The following is a 27,022-nucleotide window of genomic DNA, read 5'->3' as shown; positions in this document are numbered from 1 at the left end:
TTAGGACAGTGCAATGGTGTTCGGGTAGTTTAGGGGGTCGTGCTAAGACAGGTGTTTCAGGATTTAGGGCAGTGCAGTGGTGTTAGGGAGTGTAGGGGGTTGTGCTGTGGCTGGTGTTTCAGGGTTTAGGGCAGTGCAATTTGGTCAGTGTAGAGGGTCTTGCTGGGGGTGGTGTTTCAGGGTTTAGGGCAGTGGTGTTCGGGCAATGTAGGGGGTCTTGGTGGGGGTGGTGTTTCTGAATTCAGGGCAGTGCAGTGGTGTTCGGGTAGTGTAGGGGTTCTTGCTGGTGGTGGTGTTTCAGGGTTTAGGGCAGTGCAGTTGTGTTCTGGCAGTGTAGGGGTTCGTGCTGGGGTTGGTGTTTCAGGGTTTAGGGCAGTGCAGTTGTGTTCTGGCAGTGTAGGGGTTCGTGCAGGGGGTGGTGTTTCAGGGTTTAGGACAGTGCAGTGGTGTTTGGGCAGTGTAGGGGTCGTGCTGGGGCTGGTGTTTCAGGGTTTAGGGCAGTGCAGTGGTGTTCCCGCACTGGAGGGGGTCGTGCTGGGGCTGGTGTTTCATGGATTAGGGCAGTGCAGTGGTGTTCGGGCAGTGTAGGGGTCACGCAGGGGCTGGTGCTTCAGGGTTTAGGGCAGTGCAGTGGTGTTCGGGCAGTGTAGGAGGTTGTGCTGGGGCTGATGTTTCAGGGTTTAGGGCAGTGCAGTGGTCTTCGTGGAGTGTAGGGGTCATGCTGGGGCTGGTGTTTCAGGGTTTAGGTAAGTGCAATGATGTTCGGGGAGTGTAGGGGGTCGTGCTGGGGCTGCTGGTTCAGAGCTTAGTGCAGTGCAGTGGAGTTCGGGCAGAGTAGGGGGTCCTGCTGGGGGTGGTGTTTCATGGTTTAGGGAAGTGCAGTGGTGTTGGGGCAGTATAGGGGGTCGTGCTGGGGCTGGTGTTTCAGGTTTTAGGACAGTGCAATGGTGTTGGGGCAGTGAAGGGGGTCGTGCTGGGGCAGGTGTTTCAGGCTTTAGGTCCGTGCAGTGGTGTTCGGACAGGGTAGGGGGTCGTGCTGGGGCTGGTGTCTCAGGTTTTAGGGCAGTGGTGTTCAGGCAGTGTAGGGGGTCTTGCTGGGGGTGGTGTTTCAGGGTTTAGGGCAGTGCAGTGGTGTTTGGGCAGTGTAGGGGGTCTTGCTGGGGGTGGTGTGTCAGGATTTAGGGCAGAGCAATGGTGTTCGAGCTGTGTAGGGGGTCGTGCTGGGGCGGAGTTTCAGGATTTAGGGCAGAGCAGTGGTGTTCGGGCAGTGTAGAGGGACTTGCTGGGGGTGGTTTTTCAGTGTTTAGGGCATTGGTGTTCAGGCAGTGTAGGGGGTCTTGCTGGGGGTTGTGTTTCAGTGTTTAGGGCATTGGTGTTCAGGCAGTGTAGGGGGTCTTGCTGGGGGTGGTGTTTCAGGTTTTAGGACAGTGCAATGGTGTTCGGGTAGTTTAGGGGGTCGTGCTGGGGCAGGTGTTTCAGGCTTTAGGGCAGTGCAGTGGTATTAGGGGGTGTAGGGGGTCGTGCTGGGACTGGTGTTTCAGGGTTTAGGGCAGTGCAGTTCGGGCAGTGTAGGGGGTCTTGCTGGGGGTGGTGTTTCAGGGTTTAGGGCAGTGCAGTGGTGTTCGGAGAGTGTAGGGGGTCGTGCTAGGGCTGGTATTTCAGGGTTTAGGGCAGTGGTGTTCGGGCAATGTAGGGGGTCTTGCTGGGGTGGTGTTTCTGGGTTCAGGGCAGTGCAGTGGTGTTCGGGTAGTGTAGGGGGTCTTGCTGATGGTGGTGTTTCAGGGTTTAGGGCAGTTCAGTTGTGTTTTGGCAGTGTGGGGGGTCTTGCTGGGTCTTGTGTTTCAGGGTTTAGGGCAGTGCAGTGGTGTTCGGGCAGTGTAGAGGGTCTTGCTGGGACTGGTGTTTCAGTGTTTAGGGCATTGGTGTTCAGGCAGTGTAGGGGGTCTTGCTGGGGGTGGTAATTCAGTGTTTAGGGCAGTGGTGTTCGGGCAGTTTAGGGGGTCTTGCTGGGGGCGGTTGTTCAGGTTTTAGGGCAGCGCAGTGGTGTTCGGGCAGTGCAGGGCATCTTGCTGGGGGTGGTGTTTCATGATTTAGGGCAGTACAGTGGTGTTCGGGCAGTGTGGGGTTCATGCAGGGGGTGGTGTTTCAGGGTTTAGGGCAGTGCAGTGGTGTTCGGGCAGTGTAGGGGGTCATGCTGGGGCTGGTGTTTCAGGGTTTAGGGCAGTGCAGTGGTGTTCCCGCACTGTAGGGGGTCGTGCTGGGGATGGTGTTTCATGGATTAGGGCAGTGCAGTGGTGTTCGGGCAGTGTAGGGGGTCATGCAGGGGCTGGTGGTTCAGGGTTGAGGGCCGTGCATTGGTGTTCGGGCAGTGTAGGGAGTCGTGCTGGGGCTTATGTTTCAGGGTTTAGGGCAGTGCAGTCGTGTTCGAGGAGTGTAGGGGTCGTGCAGGGGCTGGGTTTCAGGGTTTAGGGATGTGCAATGATGTTTGGGGAGTGTAGGTCGTGCTGGGGATGGTGTTTCAGGGTTTAGGGCAGTGTAGTGGTGTTCGGGAAGTGTAGGGGGTCGTACTCTGGGTGGTGTTTCAGGGTTTTTTGCAGTGCAGTGGTGTTCGGGCAGTGTAGGGGGTCTTGCTGGGGGTGGTGTTTCAGGTTTTAGGACAGTGCAATGGTGTTCGGGTAGTTTAGGGGGTCGTGCTGGGGCAGGTGTTTCAGGCTTTAGGGCAGTGCAGTGGTGTTATGGGGTGTAGGGGGTCGTGCTGGGGCTGGTGTTTCAGGGTTTAGGGCAGTGCAGTTCGGGCAGTGTAGGGGGTCTTGCTGGGGGTGGTGTTTCAGGGTTTAGGGCAGTGCAGTGGTGTTCGGGCAGTGTAGGGGGCCGTGCTAGGGCTGGCGATTTAGGATTTAGGGCAGTGCAGTGGTGTTCGGGCAGTGTAGGGGGTCTTGCTGGGGGGGTGTTTCAGTGTTTAGGGCATTGGTGTTCGGGCAGTGTAGGAGGTCTTGCTGGGGGTGGTGTTTCAGTGTTTAGGGCAGTGGTGTTCGGGCAGTGTAAGGGGTCTTGCTGGGGCGGTGTTTCAGGTTTTAGGGCAGTGCAGTGGTGTTCGGGCAGTGTAGGGGTGCGTGCTGGGGCTGGCGTTTCAGGGTTTAGGGCAGTGCAGTTGTGTTACCGCACTGTAGGGGACCTTGGTGGGGTTGGTGTTTTATGGATTAGGGCAGTGCAGTGGTGTTCAGGCAGTGTAGAGGGGTCTTGCTGGGCTGGTGTTTCAGGATTTAGGGCAGAGCAATGGTGTTCAGACAACGTAGGGGGTCGTGCTGGGGGTGGAGTTTCAGGGTTTAGGCCAGTGTAGTGGTGTTCGGGCAGTGTAGGGGGTCGTGCTGGAGCTGGCGATTTAGGATTTAGGGCAGAGCAATGGTGTTCGGGCAGTGTAGGGGGTCGTGCTTGGGGTGGAGTTTCAGGATTTAGGGCACAGCACTGGTGTTCGGGAAGTGTAGGGAGTTGTGCTGAGGGTGGTGTTTCAGGGTTTAGGGCAGTGGTGTTCGGGCAGTGTAAGGGGTCTTGCTGGGGGTGGTGTTTCAGGGTTTAGGGCAGTGCAGTGGTGTTCGGGAAGTGTAGGGGTTCTTGCTGGGGGTGGTGTTTCAGTGTTTAGGGCATTGGTGTTCGGGCAGTGTAGGGGGTCTTGCTGGGGGTGGTGTTTCAGTGTTTAGGGCAGTGGTGTTCGGGCAGTGTAGGGGGTCTTGCTGGGGGTGGTGTTTCAGTGTTTAGGGCAGTGGTGTTCGGGCAGTGTAGGGGGTCGTGCTTGGGCTGATATTTTAGGGTTTAAGGCAGAGCAGTGGTGTTCAGGCAGTGTAGGGGGATGTGTGGAGGGTGGTGTTTCAGGGTTTAGGGCAGTGCAGTAGTGTTCAGGCAGTTTAGGGGGTCGTGCTGAGGCTGGTGTTTCAGGGTTTAGGGCAGAGCAGTGGTGTTCGGGCAGTGTAGGGGGTCGTGCCGGGGCTGGTGTTTCAGTATTTAGGTAGAGCAATGGTGTTCGGACAGTGTAGGGGGCCGTGCTGGGCGTGGAGTTTCAGGGTTTACGGCAGTACAGCGGTGTTCGGGCAGTGTAGGGGGTCGTGCTAGGGCTGGTGATTTAGGATTTAGGGCAGAGCAATGGTGTTCAGGTAGTGTAGGGGGTCGTGCTGGGGGTGGAGTTTCAGAATTTAGGGCAGAGCATTGGTGTTCGGGAAGTGTAGGGGGTCATTCTGAGGGTGGTGTTTCAGGGTTTATGGCAGTGTTGTTCGGGCAATGTAGGGGGTCTTGTAGGGGGTGGTGTTTCGGGGTTTATGGCAGTACAGTGGTGTTCGGGCAGTGTAGGAGGTCGTGCTGGGCATGGAGTTTCAGGGTTTACGGCAGTACAGTGTTTTTCGGGCAGTGTAGGGGGTCGTGCTAGGGCTGGCGATTTAGGATTTAGGGCAGTGCAGTGGTGTTCGGGCAGTGTAGGGGGTCTTGCTGGGGAGGTGTTTCAGTGTTTAGGGCATTGGTGTTCGGGCAGTGTAGGGGGTCTTGCTGGGGGTGGTGTTTCAGTGTTTAGGGCAGTGGTGTTCAGGCAGTGTAAGGGTTCTTGCTGGGGGCGGTGTTTCAGGTTTTAGGGCAGTGCAGTGGTGTTCGGGCAGTGTAGGGGTCTTGCTGGGGGTGGTGTTTCAGGGTTTAGGGCAGTGCAGTGGTGCTCGAACAGTGTGGGGGGCGTGCGGGGTGGGGTTTCAGGGTTTAGGGCAGTGCAATGGTGTTCGGGCAGTGTAGGGGTGCGTGCTGGGGCTGGCGTTTCAGGGTTTAGGGCAGTGCAGTTGTGTTACCGCACTGTAGGGGACCTTGCTGGGGCTGGTGTTTTATGGATTAGGGCAGTGCAGTGGTGTTCGGGCAGTGTAGGGGGTCGTGCTGGGGCTGGTGCTTTAGGGTTTAGGGCAGTGCAGTGGTGTTCGGGCAGTATAGGGTGTCGTTCTGGGGCTAGTGTTTCAGGGTTTAGGGCAGTGCAGTGGTGTTCGGGGAGTGTAGGGGTCTTGTCTGGCCTGGTGTTTCATGGATTAGGGCAGTGCATTTGTGTTCATGCAGTGTAGGGGGTCGTGCCGGGGCTGGTGTTTTAGAATATAGGGCAGTGCTGTGGTGTTCAGGCAGTGTAGAGGGGTCTTGCTGGGCTGGTGTTTCAGGATTTAGGGCAGAGCAATGGTGTTCAGGGAATGTAGGGGGTCATGCTGGGGGTGGAGTTTCAGGGTTTAGGGCAGTGTAGTGGTGTTCGGGCAGTGTAGGGGGTCGTGCTGGAGCTGGCGATTTAGGATTTAGGGCAGAGCAATGGTGTTTGGGCAGTGTAGGGGGTCGTGCTTGGGGTGGAGTCTCAGGATTTAGGGCAGAGCACTGGTGTTCGGGAAGTGTAGGGGTTTGTTCTGAGGGTGGTGTTTCAGGGTTTAGGGTAGTGGTGTTCGGGCAGTGTAGGGGGTCTTGCTGGGGGTGGTGTTTCAGGGTTTAGTGCAGTGCAGTGGTGTTCGGGAAGTGTAGGGGGTCTTGCTGGGGGTGGTGTTTCAGAGTTTAGGGCATTGGTGTCCGGGCAGTGTAGGGGGTCTTGCTGGGGGTGGTGTTTCAGTGTTTAGGGCAGTGGTGTTCGGGCAGTGTAGGGGGTCTTGCTGGGGGCGGTGTTTCAGGTTTTAAGGCAGTGCAGTGGTGTTCGGGCAGTGTAGGGGGACTTGCTGGGGGTGGTGTTTCAGGGTTTAGGGCAGTACAGTGGTGTTCGGGCAGTGTGGGGGTCGTGCAGGGGGTGGTGTTTCAGGGTTTAGGGCAATGCAGTGCTGTTCAGGCAGTGTGGGGGGGTCGTGCAGGGGGTAATGTTTCAGGGTTTAGGGCAGTGCAGTGGTGTTCGGGCAGTGTAAGGGGTCTTAAGGGTTCTGGTGTTTCAGGGTTTAGGGCAGTGCATTGGTGTTTGGGCAGTGTAGGGGTCATGCTGGGGCTGGTGTTTTAGGGTTTAGGGCAGTGCAGTGGTGTTCAGGCAGTGTAGGGGGTCGTGCTGGGCTAGGGTGTATGGCAGAGCAGTAGTGTTTGGGCAGTGTTGGGGGTCATGCTGGGGCTGGTGTTTCAGGGATTAGCGCAGAGCGGTGGTGTTTGGGCAGTGTAGGGGGTCGTGCTCGGGCTGATGTTTTAGGGTTTAAGGCAGAGCAGTGGTGTTCGGGCAGTGTAGGGGGATGTGCGGGGTGGTGTTTCAGGGTTTAGGGCAGTGCAGTGGTGTTAGGGCAGTGTAGGGGGTCGTGCTGAGGCTGGTGTTTCAGGGATTAGGGCAGTGCAGTGGTGTTCGGGCAGTGTAGGGGGTCGTGCCAGGGCTGGTGTTTTAGGGTTTAGGACAGTGCAGTGGTGTTCGGGGAGTGAAGAGGGGTCTTGCTGGGGCTGGTGTGTCAGGATTTAGGGCAGTGCAATGGTGTTCCAGATGTGTAGGGGGTCGTGCTGGGGCTGGCGATTTTGGATTTAAGGCAGAGCAATGGTGTTCGGGCAGTGTTGGGGGTCGTGCTGGAGTGGAGTTTCAGGATTTAGGGCAGAGCAGTGGTGTTCTAGATGTGTAGGGGGTCGTGCTGAGGGTGGTGTTTCAGGGTTTAGGTCAGAGGTGTCCGGGCAGTGTAGGGGGTCTTGCTGGGGGTGGTGTTTCAGGGTTTAGGGCAGTGCAGTGGTGTTCAGGCAGTGTAGGGGGTCTTGCTGGGGGTGGTGTTTCAGTGTTTAGGGCTTGGTGTTCTGGCAGTGCAGGGGGTCTTGCTGGGGGTGGTGTTTCAGTGTTTAGGGCAGTGGTGATCGGGCAGTGTAGGGGGTCATGCTGGGACTGGTGTTTCAGGGTTTAGGGTAGTGCAGTGGTGTTCAGGCAGTGTTGGGGGTCATGCTGGGCTAGGGTTTAGGGCAGAGCAGTGGTGTTTGGGCAGTGTAGGGGGTCGTGCCGGGGCTGATGTTTCAGGGTTTAGGGCAGTGCAGTGGTGTTCGGGCAGTGCAGGTCTTGCTGGGGGTGGTGTTTCAGGGTTTAGGGTAGTGCAGTGGTGTTCGGACAGTGTGGGGGTCGTGCATGGGGTGATGTTTCAGGGTTTAGGGCAGTGCAGTGGTGTTTGGAGAGTGTAGGGGGTCGTGCTGGGGCTGGTGTTTCAGGGTTTAGGGCAGTGCATTGGTGTTCCCGCACTTTAGGGGGTCATGCTGGGGGTGGTGTTTCATGGTTTAGGGAAGTGCAGTGGTGTTGGGGCAGTGTAGGGGGTCGTGCTGGGGCTGCTGTTTCAGGTTTTAGGACAGTGCAATGGTGTTTGGGTAGTTTAGGGGGTCGTGCTAAGACAGGTGTTTCAGGATTTAGGGCAGTGCAGTGGTGTTAGGGAGTGTAGGGTGTTGTGCTGGGGCTGGTGTTTCAGGGTTTAGGGCAGTGCAATTTGGTCAGTGTAGAGGGTCTGGCTGGGGGTGGTGTTTCAGGGTTTAGGGCAGTGGTGTTCGGGCAATGTAGGGGGTCTTGGTGGGGGTGGTGTTTCTGGATTCAGGGCAGTGCAGTGGTGTTCGGGTAGTGTAGGGGTTCTTGCTGGTGGTGGTGTTTCAGGGTTTAGGGCAGTGCAGTTGCGTTCTGGCAGTGTAAGGGTTCGTGCTGGGGTTGGTGTTTCAGGGTTTAGGGCAGTGCAGTTGTGTTCTGGCAGTGTAGGGGTTTGTGCAGGGGGTGGTGTTTCAGGGTTTAGGACAGTGCAGTGGTGTTTGGGCAGTGTAGGGGTCGTGCTGGGGCTGGTGTTTCAGGGTTTAGGGCAGTGCAGTGGTGTTCCCGCACTGGAGGGTGTCGTGCTGGGGCTGGTGTTTCATGGATTAGGGCAGTGCAGTGGTGTTCGGGCAGTGTAGGGGTCACGCAGGGGCTGGTGCTTCAGGGTTTAGGGCAGTGCAGTGGTGTTTGGGCAGTGTAGGAGGTTGTGCTGGGGCTGATGTTTCAGGGTTTAGGGCAGTGCAGCGGTCTTCGTGGAGTGTAGGGGTCATGCTGGTGCCTGTGTTTCAGGGTTTAGGTAAGTGCAATGATGTTCGGGGAGTGTAGGGGGTCGTGCTGGGGCTGCTGGTTCAGGGTTTAGGGCAGTGCAGTGGTGTTTGGGTAGTGTAGGTGGTCGTACTCTGGGTGGTGTTTCAGGGCTTAGTGCAGTGGAGTTCGGGCAGAGTAGGGGGTCGTGCTGGGGGTGGTGTTTCATGGTTTAGGGAAGTGCAGTGGTGTTGGGGCAGTATAGGGGGTCGTGCTGGGGCTGGTGTTTCAGGTTTTAGGACAGTGCAATGGTGTTGGGGCAGTGAAGGGGGTCGTGCTGGGGCAGGTGTTTCAGGCTTTAGGTCCGTGCAGTGGTGTTCGGGCAGGGTAGGGGGTCGTGCTGGGGCTGGTGTCTCAGGTTTTAGGACAGTGGTGTTCAGGCAGTATAGGGGGTCTTTGCTGGGGGTGGTGTTTCAGGGTTTAGGGCAGTGCAGTGTTGTTTGGGCAGTGTAGGGGGTCTTGCTGGGGGTGGTGTGTCAGGATTTAGGGCAGAGCAATGGTGTTCGAGCTGTGTAGGGGGTCGTGCTGGGGTGGAGTTTCAGGATTTAGGGCAGAGCAGTGGTGTTCGGGCAGTGTAGAGGGACTTGCTGGGGGTGGTTTTTCAGTGTTTAGGGCATTGGTGTTCAGGCAGTGTAGGGGGTCTTGCTGGGGGTTGTGTTTCAGTGTTTAGGGCATTGGTGTTCAGGCAGTGTAGGGGGTCTTGCTGGGGGGTGTGTTTCAGGTTTTAGGACAGTGCAATGGTGTTCGGGTAGTTTAGGGGGTCGTGCTGGGGCAGGTGTTTCAGGCTTTAGGGCAGTGCAGTGGTATTAGGGGGTGTAGGCGGTCGTGCTGGGACTGGTGTTTCAGGGTTTAGGGCAGTGCAGTTCGGGCAGTGTAGGGGGTCTTGCTGGGGGTGGTGTTTCAGGGTTTAGGGCAGTGCAGTGGTGTTCGGAGAGTGTAGGGGGTCGTGCTAGGGCTGGTATTTCAGGGTTTAGGGCAGTGGTGTTCGGGCAATGTAGGGGGTCTTGCTGGGGTGGTGTTTCTGGGTTCAGGGCAGTGCAGTGGTGTTCGGGTAGTGTAGGGGGTCTTGCTGATGGTGGTGTTTCAGGGTTTAGGGCAGTTCAGTTGTGTTTTGGCAGTGTGGGGGGTCTTGCTGGGTCTTGTGTTTCAGGGTTTAGGGCAGTGCAGTGGTGTTCGGGCAGTGTAGAGGGTCTTGCTGGGACTGGTGTTTCAGTGTTTAGGGCATTGGTGTTCAGGCAGTGTAGGGGGTCTTGCTGGGGGTGGTAATTCAGTGTTTAGGGCAGTGGTGTTCGGGCAGTTCAGGGGGTCTTGCTGGGGGCCGTTTTTCAGGTTTTAGGGCAGCGCAGTGGTGTTCGGGCAGTGCAGGGCATCTTGCTGGGGGTGGTGTTTCATGATTTAGGGCAGTACAGTGGTGTTCGGGCAGTGTGGGGTTCATGCAGGGGGTGGTGTTTCAGGGTTTAGGGCAATGCAGTGGTGTTCGGGCAGTGTAGGGGGTCATGCTGGGGCTGGTGTTTCAGGGTTTAGGGCAGTGCAGTGGTGTTCGAACAATGTGGGGGTCGTGCAGGGGGTGGGGTTTCAGGGTTTAGGGCAGTGCAATGGTGTTCGGGCAGTGTAGGGGTGCGTGCTGGGGCTGGCGTTTCAGGGTTTAGGGCAGTGCAGTTGTGTTACCGCACTGTAGGGGACCTTGGTGGGGTTGGTGTTTTATGGATTAGGGCAGTGCAGTGGTGTTCAGGCAGTGTAGAGGGGTCTTGCTGGGCTGGTGTTTCAGGATTTAGGGCAGAGCAATGGTGTTCAGACAATGTAGGGGGTCGTGCTGGGGGTGGAGTTTCAGGGTTTAGGCCAGTGTAGTGGTGTTCGGGCAGTGTAGGGGGTCGTGCTGGAGCTGGCGATTTAGGATTTAGGGCAGAGCAATGGTGTTCGGGCAGTGTAGGGGGTCGTGCTTGGGGTGGAGTTTCAGGATTTAGGGCACAGCACTGGTGTTCGGGAAGTGTAGGGAGTTGTGCTGAGGGTGGTGTTTCAGGGTTTAGGGCAGTGGTGTTCGGGCAGTGTAAGGGATCTTGCTGGGGGTGGTGTTTCAGGGTTTAGGGCAGTGCAGTGGTGTTCGGGAAGTGTAGGGGTTCTTGCTGGGGGTGGTGTTTCAGTGTTTAGGGCATTGGTGTTCGGGCAGTGTAGGGGGTCTTGCTGGGGGTGGTGTTTCAGTGTTTAGGGCAGTGGTGTTCGGGCAGTGTAGGGGGTCTTGCTGGGGGTGGTGTTTCAGTGTTTAGGGCAGTGGTGTTCGGGCAGTGTAGGGGGTCGTGCTTGGGCTGATATTTTAGGGTTTAAGACAGAGCAGTGGTGTTCGGGCAGTGTAGGGGGATGTGTGGAGGGTGGTGGTTTAGGGCAGTGCAGTGGTGTTCAGGCAGTTTAGGGGGTCGTGCTGAGGCTGGTGTTTCAGGGTTTAGGGCAGAGCAGTGGTGTTCGGGCAGTGTAGGGGGTCGTGCCGGGGCTGGTGTTTCAGTATTTAGGTAGAGCAATGGTGTTCGGACAGTGTAGGGGGCCGTGCTGGGCGTGGAGTTTCAGGGTTTACGGCAGTACAGTGGTGTTCGGGCAGTGTAGGGGGTCGTGCTAGGGCTGGTGATTTAGGATTTAGGGCAGAGCAATGGTGTTCAGGTAGTGTAGGGGGTCGTGCTGGGGGTGGAGTTTCAGAATTTAGGGCAGAGCATTGGTGTTCGGGAAGTGTAGGGGGTCGTTCTGAGGGTGGTGTTTCAGGGTTTATGGCAGTGTTGTTCGGGCAATGTAGGGGGTCTTGTAGGGGGTGGTGTTTCGGGGTTTATGGCAGTACAGTGGTGTTCGGGCAGTGTAGGAGGTCGTGCTGGGCATGGAGTTTCAGGGTTTACGGCAGTACAGTGTTTTTCGGGTAGTGTAGGGGTTCGTGCTAGGGCTGGCGATTTAGGATTTAGGGCAGTGCAGTGGTGTTCGGGCAGTGTAGGGGGTCTTGCTGGGGGGGTGTTTCAGTGTTTAGTGCATTGGTGTTCGGGCAGTGTAGGGGGTCTTGCTGGGGGTGGTGTTTCAGTGTTTAGGGCAGTGGTGTTCAGGCAGTGTAAGGGTTCTTGCTGGGGGCGGTGTTTCAGGTTTTAGGGCAGTGCAGTGGTGTTCGGGCAGTGTAGGGGTCTTGCTGGGGGTGGTGTTTCAGGGTTTAGGACAGTGCAGTGGTGCTCGAACAGTGTGGGGGGCGTGCGGGGTGGGGTTTCAGGGTTTAGGGCAGTGCAATGGTGTTCGGGCAGTGTAGGGGTGCGTGCTGGGGCTGGCGTTTCAGGGTTTAGGGCAGTGCAGTTGTGTTACCGCACTGTAGGGGACCTTGCTGGGGCTGGTGTTTTATGGATTAGGGCAGTGCAGTGGTGTTCGGGCAGTGTAGGGGGTCGTGCTGGGGCTGGTGCTTTAGGGTTTAGGGCAGTGCAGTGGTGTTCGGGCAGTATAGGGTGTCATTCTGGGGCTAGTGTTTCAGGGTTTAGGGCAGTGCAGTGGTGTTCGGGGAGTGTAGGGGTCTTGTCTGGCCTGGTGTTTCATGGATTAGGGCAGTGCATTTGTGTTCATGCAGTGTAGGGGGTCGTGCCGGGGCTGGTGTTTTAGAATATAGGGCAGTGCTGTGGTGTTCAGGCAGTGTAGAGGGGTCTTGCTGGGCTGGTGTTTCAGGATTTAGGGCAGAGCAATGGTGTTCAGGGAATGTAGGGGGTCGTTCTGGGGGTGGAATTTCAGGGTTTAGGGCAGTGTAGTGGTGTTCGGGCAGTGTAGGGGGTCGTGCTGGAGCTGGCGATTTAGGATTTAGGGCAGAGCAATGGTGTTTGGGCAGTGTAGGGGGTCGTGCTTGGGGTGGAGTCTCAGGATTTAGGGCAGTGCAGTGGTGTTCGGGAAGTGTAGGGGGTCTTGCTGGGGGTGGTGTTTCAGAGTTTAGGGCATTGGTGTCCGGGCAGTGTAGGGGGTCTTGCTGGGGGTGGTGTTTCAGTGTTTAGGGCAGTGGTGTTCGGGCAGTGTAGGGGGTCTTGCTGGGGGCGGTGTTTCAGGTTTTAAGGCAGTGCAGTGGTGTTCGGGCAGTGTAGGGGGACTTGCTGGGGGTGGTGTTTCAGGGTTTAGGGCAGTACAGTGGTGTTCGGGCAGTGTGGGGGTCGTGCAGGGGGTGGTGTTTCAGGGTTTAGGGCAATGCAGTGCTGTTCAGGCAGTGTGGGGGGTCGTGCAGGGGGTAATGTTTCAGGGTTTAGGGCAGTGCAGTGGTGATCGGGCAGTGTAAGGGGTCTTAAGGGTTCTGGTGTTTCAGGGTTTAGGGCAGTGCATTGGTGTTTGGGCAGTGTAGGGGGTCATGCTGGGGCTGGTGTTTTAGGGTTTAGGGCAGTGCAGTGGTGTTCAGGCAGTGTAGGGGGTCGTGCTGGGCTAGGGTGTATGGCAGAGCAGTAGTGTTTGGGCAGTGTTGGGGGTCATGCTGGGGCTGGTGTTTCAGGGATTAGCGCAGAGCGGTGGTGTTTGGGCAGTGTAGGGGGTCGTGCTCGGGCTGATGTTTTAGGGTTTAAGGCAGAGCAGTGGTGTTCGGGCAGTGTAGGGGGATGTGCAGGGTGGTGTTTCAGGGTTTAGGGCAGTGCAGTGGTGTTAGGGCAGTGTAGGGGGTCGTGCTGAGGCTGGTGTTTCAGGGATTAGGGCAGTGCAGTGGTGTTCGGGCAGTGTAGGGGGTCGTGCCAGGGCTGGTGTTTTAGGGTTTAGGACAGTGCAGTGGTGTTCGGGCAGTGAAGAGGGGTCTTGCTGGGGCTGGTGTGTCAGGATTTAGGGCAGTGCAATGGTGTTCCAGATGTGTAGGGGGTCGTGCTGGGGGTGGAGTTTCAAGGTTTAGGGCAGTGCAGTGGTGTTCAGGCAGTGTAGGGGGTCGTGCTGGGGCTGGCGATTTTGGATTTAAGGCAGAGCAATGGTGTTCGGGCAGTGTTGGGGGTCGTGCTGGAGTGGAGTTTCAGGATTTAGGGCAGAGCAGTGGTGTTCTGGATGTGTAGGGGGTCGTGCTGAGGGTGGTGTTTCAGGGTTTAGGTCAGAGGTGTCCGGGCAGTGTAGGGGGTCTTGCTGGGGGTGGTGTTTCAGGGTTTAGGGCAGTGCAGTGGTGTTCAGGCAGTGTAGGGGGTCTTGCTGGGGGTGGTGTTTCAGTGTTTAGGGCTTGGTGTTCTGGCAGTGTAGGGGGTCTTGCTGGGGGTGGTGTTTCAGTGTTTAGGGCAGTGGTGATCGGGCAGTGTAGGGGGTCATGCTGGGACTGGTGTTTCAGGGTTTAGGGTAGTGCAGTGGTGTTCAGGCAGTGTTGGGGGTCATGCTGGGCTAGGGTTTAGGGCAGAGCAGTGGTGTTTGGGCAGTGTAGGGGGTCGTGCCGGGGCTGATGTTTCAGGGTTTAGGGCAGTGCAGTGGTGTTCGGGCAGTGCAGGTCTTGCTGGGGGTGGTGTTTCAGGGTTTAGGGCAGTGCAGTGGTGTTCGGACAGTGTGGGGGTCGTGCATGGGGTGATGTTTCAGGGTTTAGGGCAGTGCAGTGGTGTTTGGAGAGTGTAGGGGGTCGTGCTGGGGCTGGTGTTTCAGGGTTTAGGGCAGTGCATTGGTGTTCCCGCACTTTAGGGGGTCATGCTGGGGGTGGTGTTTCATGGTTTAGGGAAGTGCAGTGGTGTTGGGGCAGTGTAGGGGGTCGTGCTGGGGCTGCAGTTTCAGGTTTTAGGACAGTGCAATGGTGTTTGGGTAGTTTAGGGGGTCGTGCTAAGACAGGTGTTTCAGGATTTAGGGCAGTGCAGTGGTGTTAGGGAGTGTAGGGTGTTGTGCTGGGGATGGTGTTTCAGGGTTTAGGGCAGTGCAATTTGGTCAGTGTAGAGGGTCTTGCTGGGGGTGGTGTTTCAGGGTTTAGGGCAGTGGTGTTCGGGTAGTGTAGGGGTTCTTGCTGGTGGTGGTGTTTCAGGGTTTAGGGCAGTGCAGTTGTGTTCTGGCAGTGTAGGGGTTCGTGCAGGGGGTGGTGTTTCAGGGTTTAGGACAGTGCAGTGGTGTTTGGGCAGTGTAGGGGTCATGCTGGGGCTGGTGTTTCAGGGTTTAGGGCAGTGCAGTGGTGTTCCCGCACTGGAGGGGGTCGTGCTGGGGCTGGTGTTTCATGGATTAGGGAAGTGCAGTGGTGTTCGGGCAGTGTAGGGGTCACGCAGGGGCTGGTGCTTCAGGGTTTAGGGCAGTGCAGTGGTGTTCGGGCAGTGTAGGAGGTTGTGCTGGGGCTGATGTTTCAGGGTTTAGGGCAGTGCAGTGGTCTTCGTGGAGTGTAGGGGTCATGCTGGTGCCTGTGTTTCAGGGTTTAGGTAAGTGCAATGATGTTCGGGGAGTGTAGGGGGTCGTGCTGGGGCTGCTGGTTCAGGGTTTAGGGCAGTGCAGTGGTGTTCGGGTAGTGTAGGTGGTCGTACTCTGGGTGGTGTTTCAGGGCTTAGTGCAGTGCAGTGGAGTTCGGGCAGAGTAGGGGGTCGTGCTGGGGGTGGTGTTTCATGGTTTAGGGAAGTGCAGTGGTGTTGGGGCAGTATAGGGGGTCGTGCTGGGGCTGGTGTTTCAGGTTTTAGGACAGTGCAATGGTGTTGGGGCAGTGAAGGGGGTCGTGCTGGGGCAGGTGTTTCAGGCTTTAGGTCCGTGCAGTGGTGTTCGGGCAGGGTAGGGGGTCGTGCTGGGGCTGGTGTCTCAGGTTTGAGGGCAGTGGTGTTCAGGCAGTGTAGGGGGTCTTTGCTGGGGGTGGTGTTTCAGGGTTTAGGGCAGTGCAGTGTTGTTTGGGCAGTGTAGGGGGTCTTGCTGGGGGTGGTGTGTCAGGATTTAGGGCAGAGCAATGGTGTTCGAGCTGTGTAGGGGGTCGTGCTAGGGTGGAGTTTCAGGATTTAGGGCAGAGCAGTGGTGTTCGGGCAGTGCAGAGGGACTTGCTGGGGTGGTTTTTCAGTGTTTAGGGCATTGGTGTTCAGGCAGTGTAGGGGGTCTTGCTGGGGGTTGTGTTTCAGTGTTTAGGGCATTGGTTTTCAGGCAGTGTAGGGGGTCTTGCTGGGGGTGGTGTTTCAGGTTTTAGGACAGTGCAATGGTGTTCGGGTAGTTTAGGGGGTCGTGCTGGGGCAGGTGTTTCAGGCTTTAGGGCAGTGCAGTGGTATTAGGGGGTGTAGGGGGTCGTGCTGGGACTGGTGTTTCAGGGTTTAGGGCAGTGCAGTTCGGGCAGTGTAGGGGGTCTTGCTGGGGGTGGTGTTTCAGGGTTTAGGGCAGTGCAGTGGTGTTCGGAGAGTGTAGGGGGTCATGCTAGGGCTGGTATTTCAGGGTTTAGGGCAGTGGTGTTCGGGCAATGTAGGGGGTCTTGCTGGGGTGGTGTTTCTGGGTTCAGGGCAGTGCAGTGGTGTTCGGGTAGTGTAGGGGGTCTTGCTGATGGTGGTGTTTCAGGGTTTAGGGCAGTTCAGTTGTGTTTTGGCAGTGTGGGGGGTCTTGCTGGGTCTTGTGTTTCAGGGTTTAGGGCAGTGCAGTGGTGTTCGGGCAGTGTAGAGGGTCTTGCTGGGACTGGTGTTTCAGTGTTTAGGGCATTGGTGTTCAGGCAGTGTAGGGGGTCTTGCTGGGGGTGGTAATTCAGTGTTTAGGGCAGTGGTGTTCGGGCAGTTCAGGGGGTCTTGCTGGGGGGGGGTTTCAGGTTTTAGGGCAGCGCAGTGGTGTTCGGGCAGTGCAGGGCATCTTGCTGGGGGTGGTGTTTCATGATTTAGGGCAGTACAGTGGTGTTCGGGCAGTGTGGGGTTCATGCAGGGGGTGGTGTTTCAGGGTTTAGGGCAATGCAGTGGTGTTCGGGCAGTGTAGGGGGTCATGCTGGGGCTGGTGTTTCAGGGTTTAGGGCAGTGCAGTGGTGTTCCCGCACTGTAGGGGGTCATGCTGGGGATGGTGTTTCATGGATTAGGGCAGTGCAGTGGTGTTCGGGCAGTGTAAGGGGTCATGCAGGGGCTGGTGGTTCAGGGTTGAGGGCCGTGCATTGGTGTTCGGGCAGTGTAGGGAGTCGTGCTGGGGCTTATGTTTCAGGGTTTAGGGTTGTGCAGTCGTGTTCGAGGAGTGTAGGGGTCATGCAGGGGCTGGGTTTCAGGGTTTAGGGATGTGCAATGCTGTTTGGGGAGTGTAGATCGTGCTGGGGATGGTGTTTCAGGGTTTAGGGCAGTGCAGTGGTGTTCGGGAAGTGTAGGGGGTCGTACTCTGGGTGGTGTTTCAGGGTTTTTTGCAGTGCAGTGGTGTTCGGGCAGTGTAGGGGGTCTTGCTGGGGGTGGTGTTTCAGGTTTTAGGACAGTGCAATGGTGTTCGGGTACTTTAGGGGGTCGTGCTGGGGCAGGTGTTTCAGGCTTTAGGGCAGTGCAGTGGTGTTAGGGGGTGTAGGGGGTCGTGCTGGTGCTGGTGTTTCAGGGTTTAGGGCAGTGCAGTTCGGGCAGTGTAGGGGGTCTTGCTCGGGGTGGTGTTTCAAGGTTTAGGGCAGTGCAGTGGTGTTCGGACAGTGTAGGGGGTCGTGCTAGGGCTGGTATTTCAGGGTTTAGGGCAGTGGTGTTCGGGCAATGTAGGGGGTCTTGCTGGGGTGGTGTTTCTGGGTTCAGGGCAGTGCAGTGGTGTTCGGGTAGTGTAGGGGGTCTTGCTGATGGAGGTGTTTCAGAGTTTAGGGCAGTTCAGTTGTGTTTTGGCAGTGTAGGGGTTCGTGCTGGGTCTTGTGTTTCAGGGTTTAGGGCAGTGCAGTGGTGTTTGGGCAGTGTAGGGGGTCTTGCTGGGGGTGGTGTTTCAGGATTTAGGGCAGTGCAGTGGTGTTCGGGTAGTGTGGGGTTCGTGCAGGGGGTGGTGTTTCAGGGTTTAGGGCAGTGCAGTGGTGTTTGGGCAGTGTAGGGGTCGTGCTGGGGCTGGTGTTTCAGGGTTTAGGGCAGTCCAGTGGTGTTCCCGCACTGGAGGGGGTCGTACAGGGGCTGTTGTTTCATGGATTAGGGTAGTGCAGTGGTGTTCGGGCAGTGAAGGGGGTCACACAGGGGCTGGTGCTTCAGGGTTTAGGGCAGTGCAGTGGTGTTCGGGCAGCGTAGGGGGTCGTGCTGGGGCTGATGTTTCAGGGTTCAGTGCAGTGGTGTTCGGGTAGTATAGGGGGTCTTGCTGATGGTGGTGTTTCAGGGTTTAGGGCAGTTAAGTTGTGTTTTGGCAGAGTAGGGGTTCATGCTGGGTCTTGTGTTTCAGGGTTTAGGGCAGTGCAGTGGTGTTTGGGCAGTGTAGGGGGTCTTGCTGGGGGTGGTGTTTCAGGATTTAGGGCAGTGCAGTGGTGTTCGGGTAGTGTGAGGTTCGTGCAAGGGGTGGTGTTTCAGGGTTTAGGGCAGTGCAGTGGTGTTTGGGCAGTGTAGGGGTCGTGCTGGGGCTGGTGTTTCAGGGTTTAGGGCAGTCCAGTGGTGTTCCCGCACTGGAGGGGGTCGTACAGGGGCTGGTGTTTCATGGATTAGGGCAGTGCAGTGGTGTTCGGGAAGTGAAGGGGGTCACGCAGGGGCTGGTGCTTCAGGGCTTAGGGCAGTGCAGTGGTGTTCGGGCAGTGTAGGGGGTCGTGCTGGGGCTGATGTTTCACGGTTTAGGGCAGTGCAGTGGTCTTCGTGGAGTGTAGTGGTCGTGCTGGGGCTGGTGTTTCAGTGTTTAGGTCAGTGCAATGATGTTCGGGGAGTGTAGGGGGTCGTGCTGGGGCTGGTGTTTCAGGGTTTAGGGCAGTGCAGTGGTGTTCGGGCAGTGTAGGGGGTCGTACTCTGGGTGGTGTTTCAGGGTTTAGTGCAGTGCAGTGGTGTTCGGGCAGAGTAGGGAGTCGTGCTGGGGGTGGTGTTTCATGGTTTAGGGAAGTGCAGTGGTGTTGGGGCAGTATGGGGGTTGTGCTGGGGCTGGTGTTTCAGGTTTTAGGACAGTGCAATGGTGTTCGGGCAGTGAAGGGGGTCGTGCTGGGGCAGTTGTTTCAGGCTTTAGGTCAGTACAGTGGTGTTCGGGCAGTGTAGGGGGTCTTGCTGGGGGTGGTGTTTCAGGGTTTAGGGCAATGCAGTGGTGTTCAGGCAGTGTTGGGGGTTGTGCGGGGGGTAATGTTTCAGGGTTTAGGGCAGTGCAGTGGTGTTCGGGCAGTGTATGGAGTCATGCTGGGGCTGGTGTTTCAGGGTTTAGGACAGTGCATTAGTGTTCGGGCAGTGTAGGGGGTCATGCTGGGATAGGGTTTAGGGCAGAGCAGTGGTGTTTGGGCAGTGTAGGGGTTCGTGCTCGGGCTGATGTTTTAGGGTTTAAGGCAGAGCAGTGGTGTTCGGGCAGTGTAGGAGGATGTACGGGGGTTGTGTTTCAGGGTTTAGGGCAGTGTAGTGGTGTTCGGGCAGGGTAGGGGGTTGTGCTGGGGCTGGTGTTTCAGGTTTTAGGGCAGTGGTGTTCGGGCAGTGTAGGGGATGTACGGGGGTTGTGTTTCAGGGTTTAGGGCATTGCAGTGGTGTTCGTGCAGTGTAGGGTGTTATGCTGGGGCTGGTGTTTCACGGTTTAGGGCAATGCATTGGTGTTCAGGGAGTAAAGGGGGTCTTGATGGGGATGGTGTTTCAGGGTTTAGGGCAGTGCAGTGGTGTTCAGGCAGTGTGGGGGTCATGCAGGGGTTAATGTTTCAGTGTTTAGGGCAGTGCAGTGGTGTTCAGGCAGTGTAGGGGTTCATGCTGCGGCTGGTGTTTCAGGGTTTAGGGCAGTTCAGTGGTGTTCGGGCAGTGTAGGGGGTCATGGTGGGGCTGGTGTTTCAGGGTTTAGGGCAGTGCTGTGGTGTTAAGGCAGTGTAGGGTGTCATGCTGGGCTAGGGTTTATGGCAGAGCAGTGGTGTTTGGGAAGTGTAGGGGGCTGGCTGGGGCTGGCGTTTCAGGGATTAGCGCAGAACGGTGGTGTTTGGGCAGTGTAGGGGGTCGTGCTTGGGCTGATATTTTAGGGTTTAAGGCAGAGCAGTGGTGTTCGGGCAGTGTAGGGGGATGTGTGGAGGGTGGTGTTTCAGGGTTTAGGGCGGTGCAGTGGTGTTCAGGCAGTTTAGGGGGTCGTGCTGAGGCTGGTGTTTCAGGGTTTAGGGCAGTGCAGTGGTGTTCGGGCAGTGTAGGGGGTCGTGCCGGGGCTGGTGTTTTAGGGTTTAGGGAAGAGCAGTGGTGTTCGGGCAGTGTAGAGGGGTCTTGCTGGGGCTGGTGTTTCAGGATTTAGGGAGAGCAATGGTGTTCGGGCAGTGTAGGGGGTCGTGCTGGGCGTGGAGTTTCAGGGTTTACGGCAGTACAGTGGTGTTCAGGCAGTGTAGGGGGTCGTGCTAGGGCTGGCGATTTAGGATTTAGGGCAGAGCAATGGTGTTCAGGTAGTGTAGGGGGTCGTGCTGGGGGTGGAGTTTCAGAATTTAGGGCAGAGCATTGGTGTTCGGGAAGTGTAGGGGGTCGTTCTGAGGGTGGTGTTTCAGGGTTTATGGCAGTGGTGTTCGGGCAATATAGGGGGTCTTGCTGGTGGTGGTGTTTCGGGGTTTATGGCAGTACAGTGGTGTTCGGGCAGTGTAGGGGGTCGTGCTGGGCATGGAGTTTCAGGGTTTACGGCAGTACAGTGTTGTTCGGGCAGTGTAGGGGGCCGTGCTAGGGCTGGCGATTTAGGATTTAGGGCAGTGCAGTGGTGTTCGGGCAGTGTAGGGGGTCCTGCTGGGGGGGTGTTTCAGTGTTTAGGGCATTGGTGTTCGGGCAGTGTACGGGTCTTGCTGGGGGTGGTGTTTCAGTGTTTAGGGCAGTGGTGTTCGGGCAGTGTAAGGGGTCTTGCTGGGGCGGTGTTTCAGGTTTTAGGGCAGTGCAGTGGTGTTCGGGCAGTGTAGGGGTCTTGCTAGGGGTGGTGTTTCAGGGTTTAGGGCAGTGCAGTGGTGTTCGAACAGTGTGGGGGTCGTGCAGGGGGTGGGGTTTAGGGCAGTGCAATGGTGTTCGGGCAGTGTAGGGGTGCGTGCTGGGGCTGGCGTTTCAGGGTTTAGGGCAGTGCAGTTGTGTTTGGGCAGTGTAGGGGTTCGTGCTGGGGCCGGTGTTTCAGGGATTAGCGCAGAGCGGTGGTGTTTGGGCAGTGTAGGGGATCATGCTCGGGCTGATGTTTTAGGGTTTAAGGCAGAGCAGTGGTGTTCGGGCAGTGTAGGAGGATGTACGGGGGTTGTGTTTCAGGGTTTAGGGCAGTGTAGGGGTGTTCGGGCAGGGTAGGGGGTTGTGCTGGGGCTGGTGTTTCAGGTTTTAGGGCAGTGGTGTTGGGGCAGTGTAGGGGATGTACGGGGGTTGTGTTTCAGGGTTTAGGGCATTGCAGTGGTGTTCGTGCAGTGTAGGGTGTTATGCTGGGGCTGGTGTTTCAGGGTTTAGGGCAGTGCAGTGGTGTTTGGGGAGTGTAGGGGGTAGTGCTGGGGCTGGTGTTTCACGGTTTAGGGCAATGCATTGGTGTTCAGGGAGTAAAGGGGGTCTTGATGGGGATGGTGTTTCAGGGTTTAGGGCAGTGCAGTGGTGTTCAGGCAGTGTGGGGGTCATGCAGGGGTTAATGTTTCAGTGTTTAGGGCAGTGCAGTGGTGTTCAGGCAGTGTAGGGGTTCATGCTGCGGCTGGTGTTTCAGGGTCTAGGGCAGTTCAGTGGTGTTCGGGCAGTGTAGGGGGTCATGGTGGGGCTGGTGTTTCAGGGTTTAGGGCAGTGCTGTGGTGTTAAGGCAGTGTAGGGTGTCATGCTGGGCTAGGGTTTATGGCAGAGCAGTGGTGTTTGGGAAGTGTAGGGGGCTGGCTGGGGCTGGCGTTTCAGGGATTAGCGCAGAACGGTGGTGTTTGGGCAGTGTAGGGGGTCGTGCTTGGGCTGATATTTTAGGGTTTAAGGCAGAGCAGTGGTGTTCGGGCAGTGTAGGGGGATGTGTGGAGGGTGGTGTTTCAGGGTTTAGGGCGGTGCAGTGGTGTTCAGGCAGTTTAGGGGGTCGTGCTGAGGCTGGTGTTTCAGGGTTTAGGGCAGTGCAATGGTGTTCGGGCAGTGTAGGGGGTCGTGCCGGGGCTGGTGTTTTAGGGTTTAGGGAAGAGCAGTGGTGTTCGGGCAGTGTAGAGGGGTCTTGCTGGGGCTGGTGTTTCAGGATTTAGGGAGAGCAATGGTGTTCGGGCAGTGTAGGGGGTCGTGCTGGGCGTGGAGTTTCAGGGTTTACGGCAGTACAGTGGTGTTCAGGCAGTGTAGGGGGTCGTGCTAGGGCTGGCGATTTAGGATTTAGGGCAGAGCAATGGTGTTCAGGTAGTGTAGGGGGTCGTGCTGGGGGTGGAGTTTCAGAATTTAGGGCAGAGCATTGGTGTTCGGGAAGTGTAGGGGGTCGTTCTGAGGGTGGTGTTTCAGGGTTTATGGCAGTGGTGTTCGGGCAATATAGGGGATCTTGCTGGTGGTGGTGTTTCGGGGTTTATGGCAGTACAGTGGTGTTCGGGCAGTGTAGGGGGTCGTGCTGGGCATGGAGTTTCAGGGTTTACGGCAGTACAGTGTTGTTCGGGCAGTGTAGGGGGCCGTGCTAGGGCTGGCGATTTAGGATTTAGGGCAGTGCAGTGGTGTTCGGGCAGTGTAGGGGGTCCTGCTGGGGGGGTGTTTCAGTGTTTAGGGCATTGGTGTTCGGGCAGTGTAGGGGGTCTTGCTGGGGGTGGTGTTTCAGTGTTTAGGGCAGTGGTGTTCGGGCAGTGTAAGGGGTCTTGCTGGGGTGGTGTTTCAGGTTTTAGGTCAGTGCAGTGGTGTTCGGGCAGTGTAGGGGTCTTGCTAGGGGTGGTGTTTCAGGGTTTAGGGCAGTGCAGTGGTGTTCGAACAGTGTGGGGGTCGTGCAAGGGGTGGGGTTTCAGGGTTTAGGGCAGTGCAATGGTGTTCGGGCAGTGTAGGGGTGCGTGCTGGGGCTGGCGTTTCAGGGTTTAGGGCAGTGCAGTTGTGTTACCGCACTGTAGGGTATCTTGGTGGGGTTGGTGTTTTATGGATTAGGGCAGTGCAGTGGTGTTCGGGCAGTGAAGGGGGTCGTGCTGGGGCTGGTGCTTCAGGGTTTAGGGCAGTGCAGTGGTGTTCGGGCAGTGTAGGGTGTCATGCTGGGGCTGGTGTTTCAGGGTTTAGGGCAGTGCAGTGGTGTTCGGGGAGTGTAGGGGTCATGTTCGGGCTGGTGTTTCATGGTTTAGGGCAGTGCATTTGTGTTCATGCAGTGTAGGGGGTCGTGCCGGGGCTGGTGTTTTAGAATATAGGGCAGTGCAGTGGTGTTCAGGCAGTGTAGAGGGGTCTTGCTGGGCTGGTGTTTCAGGATTTAGGGCAGAGCAATGGTGTTCAGGCAATGTAGGGGCTCGTGCTGGGGGTGGAGTTTCAGGGTTTAGGGCAGTGTAGTGGTGTTCGGGCAGTGTAGGGGGTCATGCTGGAGCTGGCAATTTAGGATTTAGGGCAGAGCAATGGTGTTCGGGCAGTGTAGGGGGTCGTGCTTGGGGTGGAGTTTCAGGATTTAGGGCAGAGCACTAGTGTTCGGGAAGTGTAGGGGGTTGTGCTGAGGGTGGTGTTTCAGGGTTTAGGGCAGTGGTGTTCGGCCAGTGTAAGGGGTCTTGCTGGGGGTGGTGTTTCAGGGTTTAGGGCAGTGCAGTGGTGTTCGGGAAGTGTAGGGGGTCTTGCTGGGGGTGGTATTTCAGTGTTTAGGGCATTGGTGTTCGGGCAGTGTAGGGGGTCTTGCTGGGGGTGCTGTTTCAGTGTTTAGGGCAGTGGTGTTCGGGCAGTGTAGGGGGTCTTGCTGGGGTGGTGTTTCAGTGTTTAGGGCAGTGGTGTTCGGGCAGTGTAGGGGGTCGTGCTTGGGCTGATATTTTAGGGTTTAAGGCAGAGCAGTGGTGTTCGGGCAGTGTAGGGGGATGTGTGGAGGGTGGTGTTTCAGGGTTTAGGGCAGTGCAGTGGTGTTCAGGCAGTTTAGGGGGTCGTGCTGAGGCTGGTGTTTCAGGGTTTAGGGCAGAGCAGTGGTGTTCGGGCAGTGTAGGGGGTCGTGCCAGGGCTGGTGTTTCAGGATTTACGTAGAGCAATGGTGTTCGGACAGTGTAGGGGGTCGTGCTGGGCGTGGAGTTTCAGGGTTTACGGCAGTACAGTGGTGTTCGGGCAGTGTAGGGGGTCGTGCTAGGGCTGGCGATTTAGGATTTAGGGCAGAGCAATGGTGTTCAGGTAGTGTAGGGGGTCGTGCTGGGGGTGGAGTTTCAGAATTTAGGGCAGAGCATTGGTGTTCGGGAAGTGTAGGGGGTCGTTCTGAGGGTGGTGTTTCAGGGTTTATGGCAGTGGTGTTCGGGCAATGTAGGGGGTCTTGCAGGGGGTGGTGTTTCGGGGTTTATGGCAGTACAGTGGTGTTCAGGCAGTGTAGGGGGTCGTGCTGGGCATGGAGTTTCAGGGTTTACAGCAGTACAGTGTTGTTCGGGCAGTGTAGGGGGTCGTGCTAGGGCTGGCGATTTAGGATTTAGGGCAGTGCAGTGGTGTTCGGGCAGTGTAGGGGGTCTTGCTGGGGGGGGTGTTTCAGTGTTTAGGGCAGTGGTGTTCAGGCAGTGTAAGGGTTCTTGCTGGGGGCGGTGTTTCATGTTTTAGGGCAGTGCAGTGGTGTTCGGGCAGTGTAGGGGTCTTGCTGGGGGTGGTGTTTCAGGGTTTAGGGCAGTGCAGTGGTGCTCGAACAGTGTGGGGGTCGTGCGGGGTGGCGTTTCAGGGTTTAGGGCAGTGCAATGGTGTTCGGGCAGTGTAGGGGTGCGTGCTGGGGCTGGCGTTTCAGGGTTTAGGGCAGTGCAGCTGTGTTACCGCACTGTAGGGGACCTTGCTGGGGCTGGTGTTTTATGGATTAGGGCAGTGCAGTGGTGTTCGGGCAGTGTAGGGGGTCGTGCTGTTGGGCTGGTGCTTCAGGGTTTAGGGTAGTGCAGTGGTGTTCGGGCAGTATAGGGTGTCGTGCTGGGGCTAGTGTTTCAGGGTTTAGGGCAGTGCAGTGGTGTTCGGGGAGTGTAGGGGTCATGTTCGGGCTGGTGTTTCATGGTTTAGGGCAGTGCATTTGTGTTCATGCAGTGTAGGGGGTCGTGCCGGGGCTGGTGTTTCAGGATTTAGGGCAGAGCAATGGTGTTCAGGCAATGTAGGGGGTCGTGCTGGGGGTGGAGTTTCAGGGTTTAGGGCAGTGTAGTGGTGTTCGGGCAGTGTAGGGGGTCGTGCTGGAGCTGGCGATTTAGGATTTAGGGCAGAGCAATGGTGTTCGGGCAGTGTAGGGGGTCATGCTTAGGGTGGAGTCTCAGGATTTAGGGCAGAGCACTGGTGTTCGGGAAGTGTAGGGGGTTGTGCTGAGGGTGGTGTTTCAGGGTTTAGGGCAGTGGTGTTCGGGCAGTGTAGGGGGTCTTGCTGGGGGTGGTGTTTCAGGGTTTAGGGCAGTGCAGTGGTGTTCGGGAAGTGTAGGGGGTCTTGCTGGGGGTGGTGTTTCAGAGTTTAGGGCATTGGTGTTCGGGCAGTGTAGGGGGTCTTGCTAGGGGTGGTGTTTCAGTGTTTAGGGCAGTGGTGTTCGGGCAGTGTAGGGGGTCTTGCTGGGGGCGGTGTTTCAGGTTTTAAGGCAGTGCAGTGGTGTTCGGGCAGTGTAGGGGGACTTGCTGGGGGTGGTGTTTCAGGGTTTAGGGCAGTACAGTGGTGTTCGGGCAGTGTGGGGGTCGTGCAGGTGGTAGTGTTTCAGGGTTTAGGGCAGTGCAATGGTTTTCGGGCAGTGTAGGGGGTCGTGCTGGGGCTGGCGTTTCAGGGTTTAGGGCAGTACATTGGTGTTCCCACACTGAAGGGGGCCTTGCTGGGGCTGGTGTTTCATGGATTAGGGCAGTGCAGTGGTGTTTGGGCAGGCAGTGTAGGGGGTCGTGCTGGGCCTGGTGCTTCAGGGTTTAGGGCAGTGCAGTGGTGTTCGGGCAGTGTAGGGGGTCGTGCTGGGGCTGGTGTTTCAGGGTTTAGGACAGTGCAGTGGTGTTCGGGGAGTGTAGGGGTCATGTTGGGGCTGGTGTTTCAGTGTTTCGGGCACTGCAATGATGTTAGAGGAGTGTAGGGGGTCATGCTGGGGCTGGTGTTTCAGGGTTTAGGGCAGAGCAGTGGTGTTCGGGCAGTGTAGAGGGTCTTGCTGGGGGTGGTGTTTCAGTGTTTAGGGCATTGGTGTTCAGGCAGTGTAGGGGGTCTTGCTGGGGGTGGTGTTTCAGTGTTTAGGGCATTGGTGTTCAGGCAGTGTAGGGGGTCTTGCTGGGGGTGGTGTTTCAGGGTTTAGGGCAGTGTAGTGGTGTTCGGGCAGTGTAGAGGGTCTTGCTGGGGGTGGTGTTTCAGTGTTTAGGGCATTGGTGTTCAGGCAGTGTAGGGGGTCTTGCTGGGGGTGGTGTTTCAGTGTTTAGGGCAGTGGTGTTCGGGCAGTGTAGGGGGTCTTGCTGGGGGTGGTGTTTCAGGGTTGAGGGCAGTGCAGTGGTGTTCGGGAAGTGTAGGGGGTCGTTCTGAGGGTGGTGTTTCAGGCTTTATGGCAGTGGTGTTCGGGCAATGTAGGGGGTCTTGCAGGGGGTGGTGTTTCGGGGTTTATGGCAGTACAGTGGTGTTCGGGCAGTGTAGGGGGTCGTGCTGGGCATGGAGTTTCAGGGTTTACGGCAGTACAGTGTTGTTCGGGCAGTGTAGGGGGTCGTGCTGGGGGGGTGTTTCAGTGTTTAGGGCAGTGGTGTTCAGGCAGTGTAAGGGTTCTTGCTGGGGGCGGTGTTTCAGGTTTTAGGGCAGTGCAGTGGTGTTCGGGCAGTGTAGGGGTCTTGCTGGGGGTGGTGTTTCAGGGTTTAGGGCAGTGCAGTGGTGCTCGAACAGTGTGGGGGTCGTGCGGGGTGGCGTTTCAGGGTTTAGGGCAGTGCAATGGTGTTCGGGCAGTGTAGGGGTGCGTGCTGGGGCTGGCGTTTCAGGGTTTAGGGCAGTGCAGCTGTGTTACCGCACTGTAGGGGACCTTGCTGGGGCTGGTGTTTTATGGATTAGGGCAGTGCAGTGGTGTTCGGGCAGTGTAGGGGGTCGTGCTGTTGGGCTGGTGCTTCAGGGTTTAGGGTAGTGCAGTGGTGTTCGGGCAGTATAGGGTGTCGTGCTGGGGCTAGTGTTTCAGGGTTTAGGGCAGTGCAGTGGTGTTCGGGGAGTGTAGGGGTCATGTTCGGGCTGGTGTTTCATGGTTTAGGGCAGTGCATTTGTGTTCATGCAGTGGAGGGGGTCGTGCCGGGGCTGGTGTTTCAGGATTTAGGGCAGAGCAATGGTGTTCAGGCAATGTAGGGGGTCGTGCTGGGGGTGGAGTTTCAGGGTTTAGGGCAGTGTAGTGGTGTTCGGGCAGTGTAGGGGGTCGTGCTGGAGCTGGCGATTTAGGATTTAGGGCAGAGCAATGGTGTTCAGGCAATGTAGGGGCTCGTGCTGGGGGTGGAGTTTCAGGGTTTAGGGCAGTGTAGTGGTGTTCGGGCAGTGTAGGGGGTCATGCTGGAGCTGGCGATTTAGGATTTAGGGCAGAGCAATGGTGTTCGGGCAGTGTAGGGGGTCGTGCTTGGGGTGGAGTTTCAGGATTTAGGGCAGAGCACTAGTGTTCGGGAAGTGTAGGGGGTTGTGCTGAGGGTGGTGTTTTAGGGTTTAGGGCAGTGGTGTTCGGCCAGTGTAAGGGGTCTTGCTGGGGGTGGTGTTTCAGGGTTTAGGGCAGTGCAGTGGTGTTCGGGAAGTGTAGGGGGTCTTGCTGGGGGTGGTATTTCAGTGTTTAGGGCATTCGTGTTCGGGCAGTGTAGGGGGTCTTGCTGGGGGTGCTGTTTCAGTGTTTAGGGCAGTGGTGTTCGGGCAGTGTAGGGGGTCTTGCTGGGGTGGTGTTTCAGTGTTTAGGGCAGTGGTGTTCGGGCAGTGTAGGGGGTCGTGCTTGGGCTGATATTTTAGGGTTTAAGGCAGAGCAGTGGTGTTCGGGCAGTGTAGGGGGATGTGTGGAGGGTGGTGTTTCAGGGTTTAGGGCAGTGCAGTGGTGTTCAGGCAGTTTAGGGGGTCG

This window comes from Triturus cristatus, chromosome 1_1 (genome assembly GCF_964204655.1).
Source record: "Triturus cristatus chromosome 1_1, aTriCri1.1, whole genome shotgun sequence".
Classification (NCBI taxonomy): domain Eukaryota; kingdom Metazoa; phylum Chordata; class Amphibia; order Caudata; family Salamandridae; genus Triturus; species Triturus cristatus.
This window is presented reverse-complemented; position numbering follows the sequence as displayed.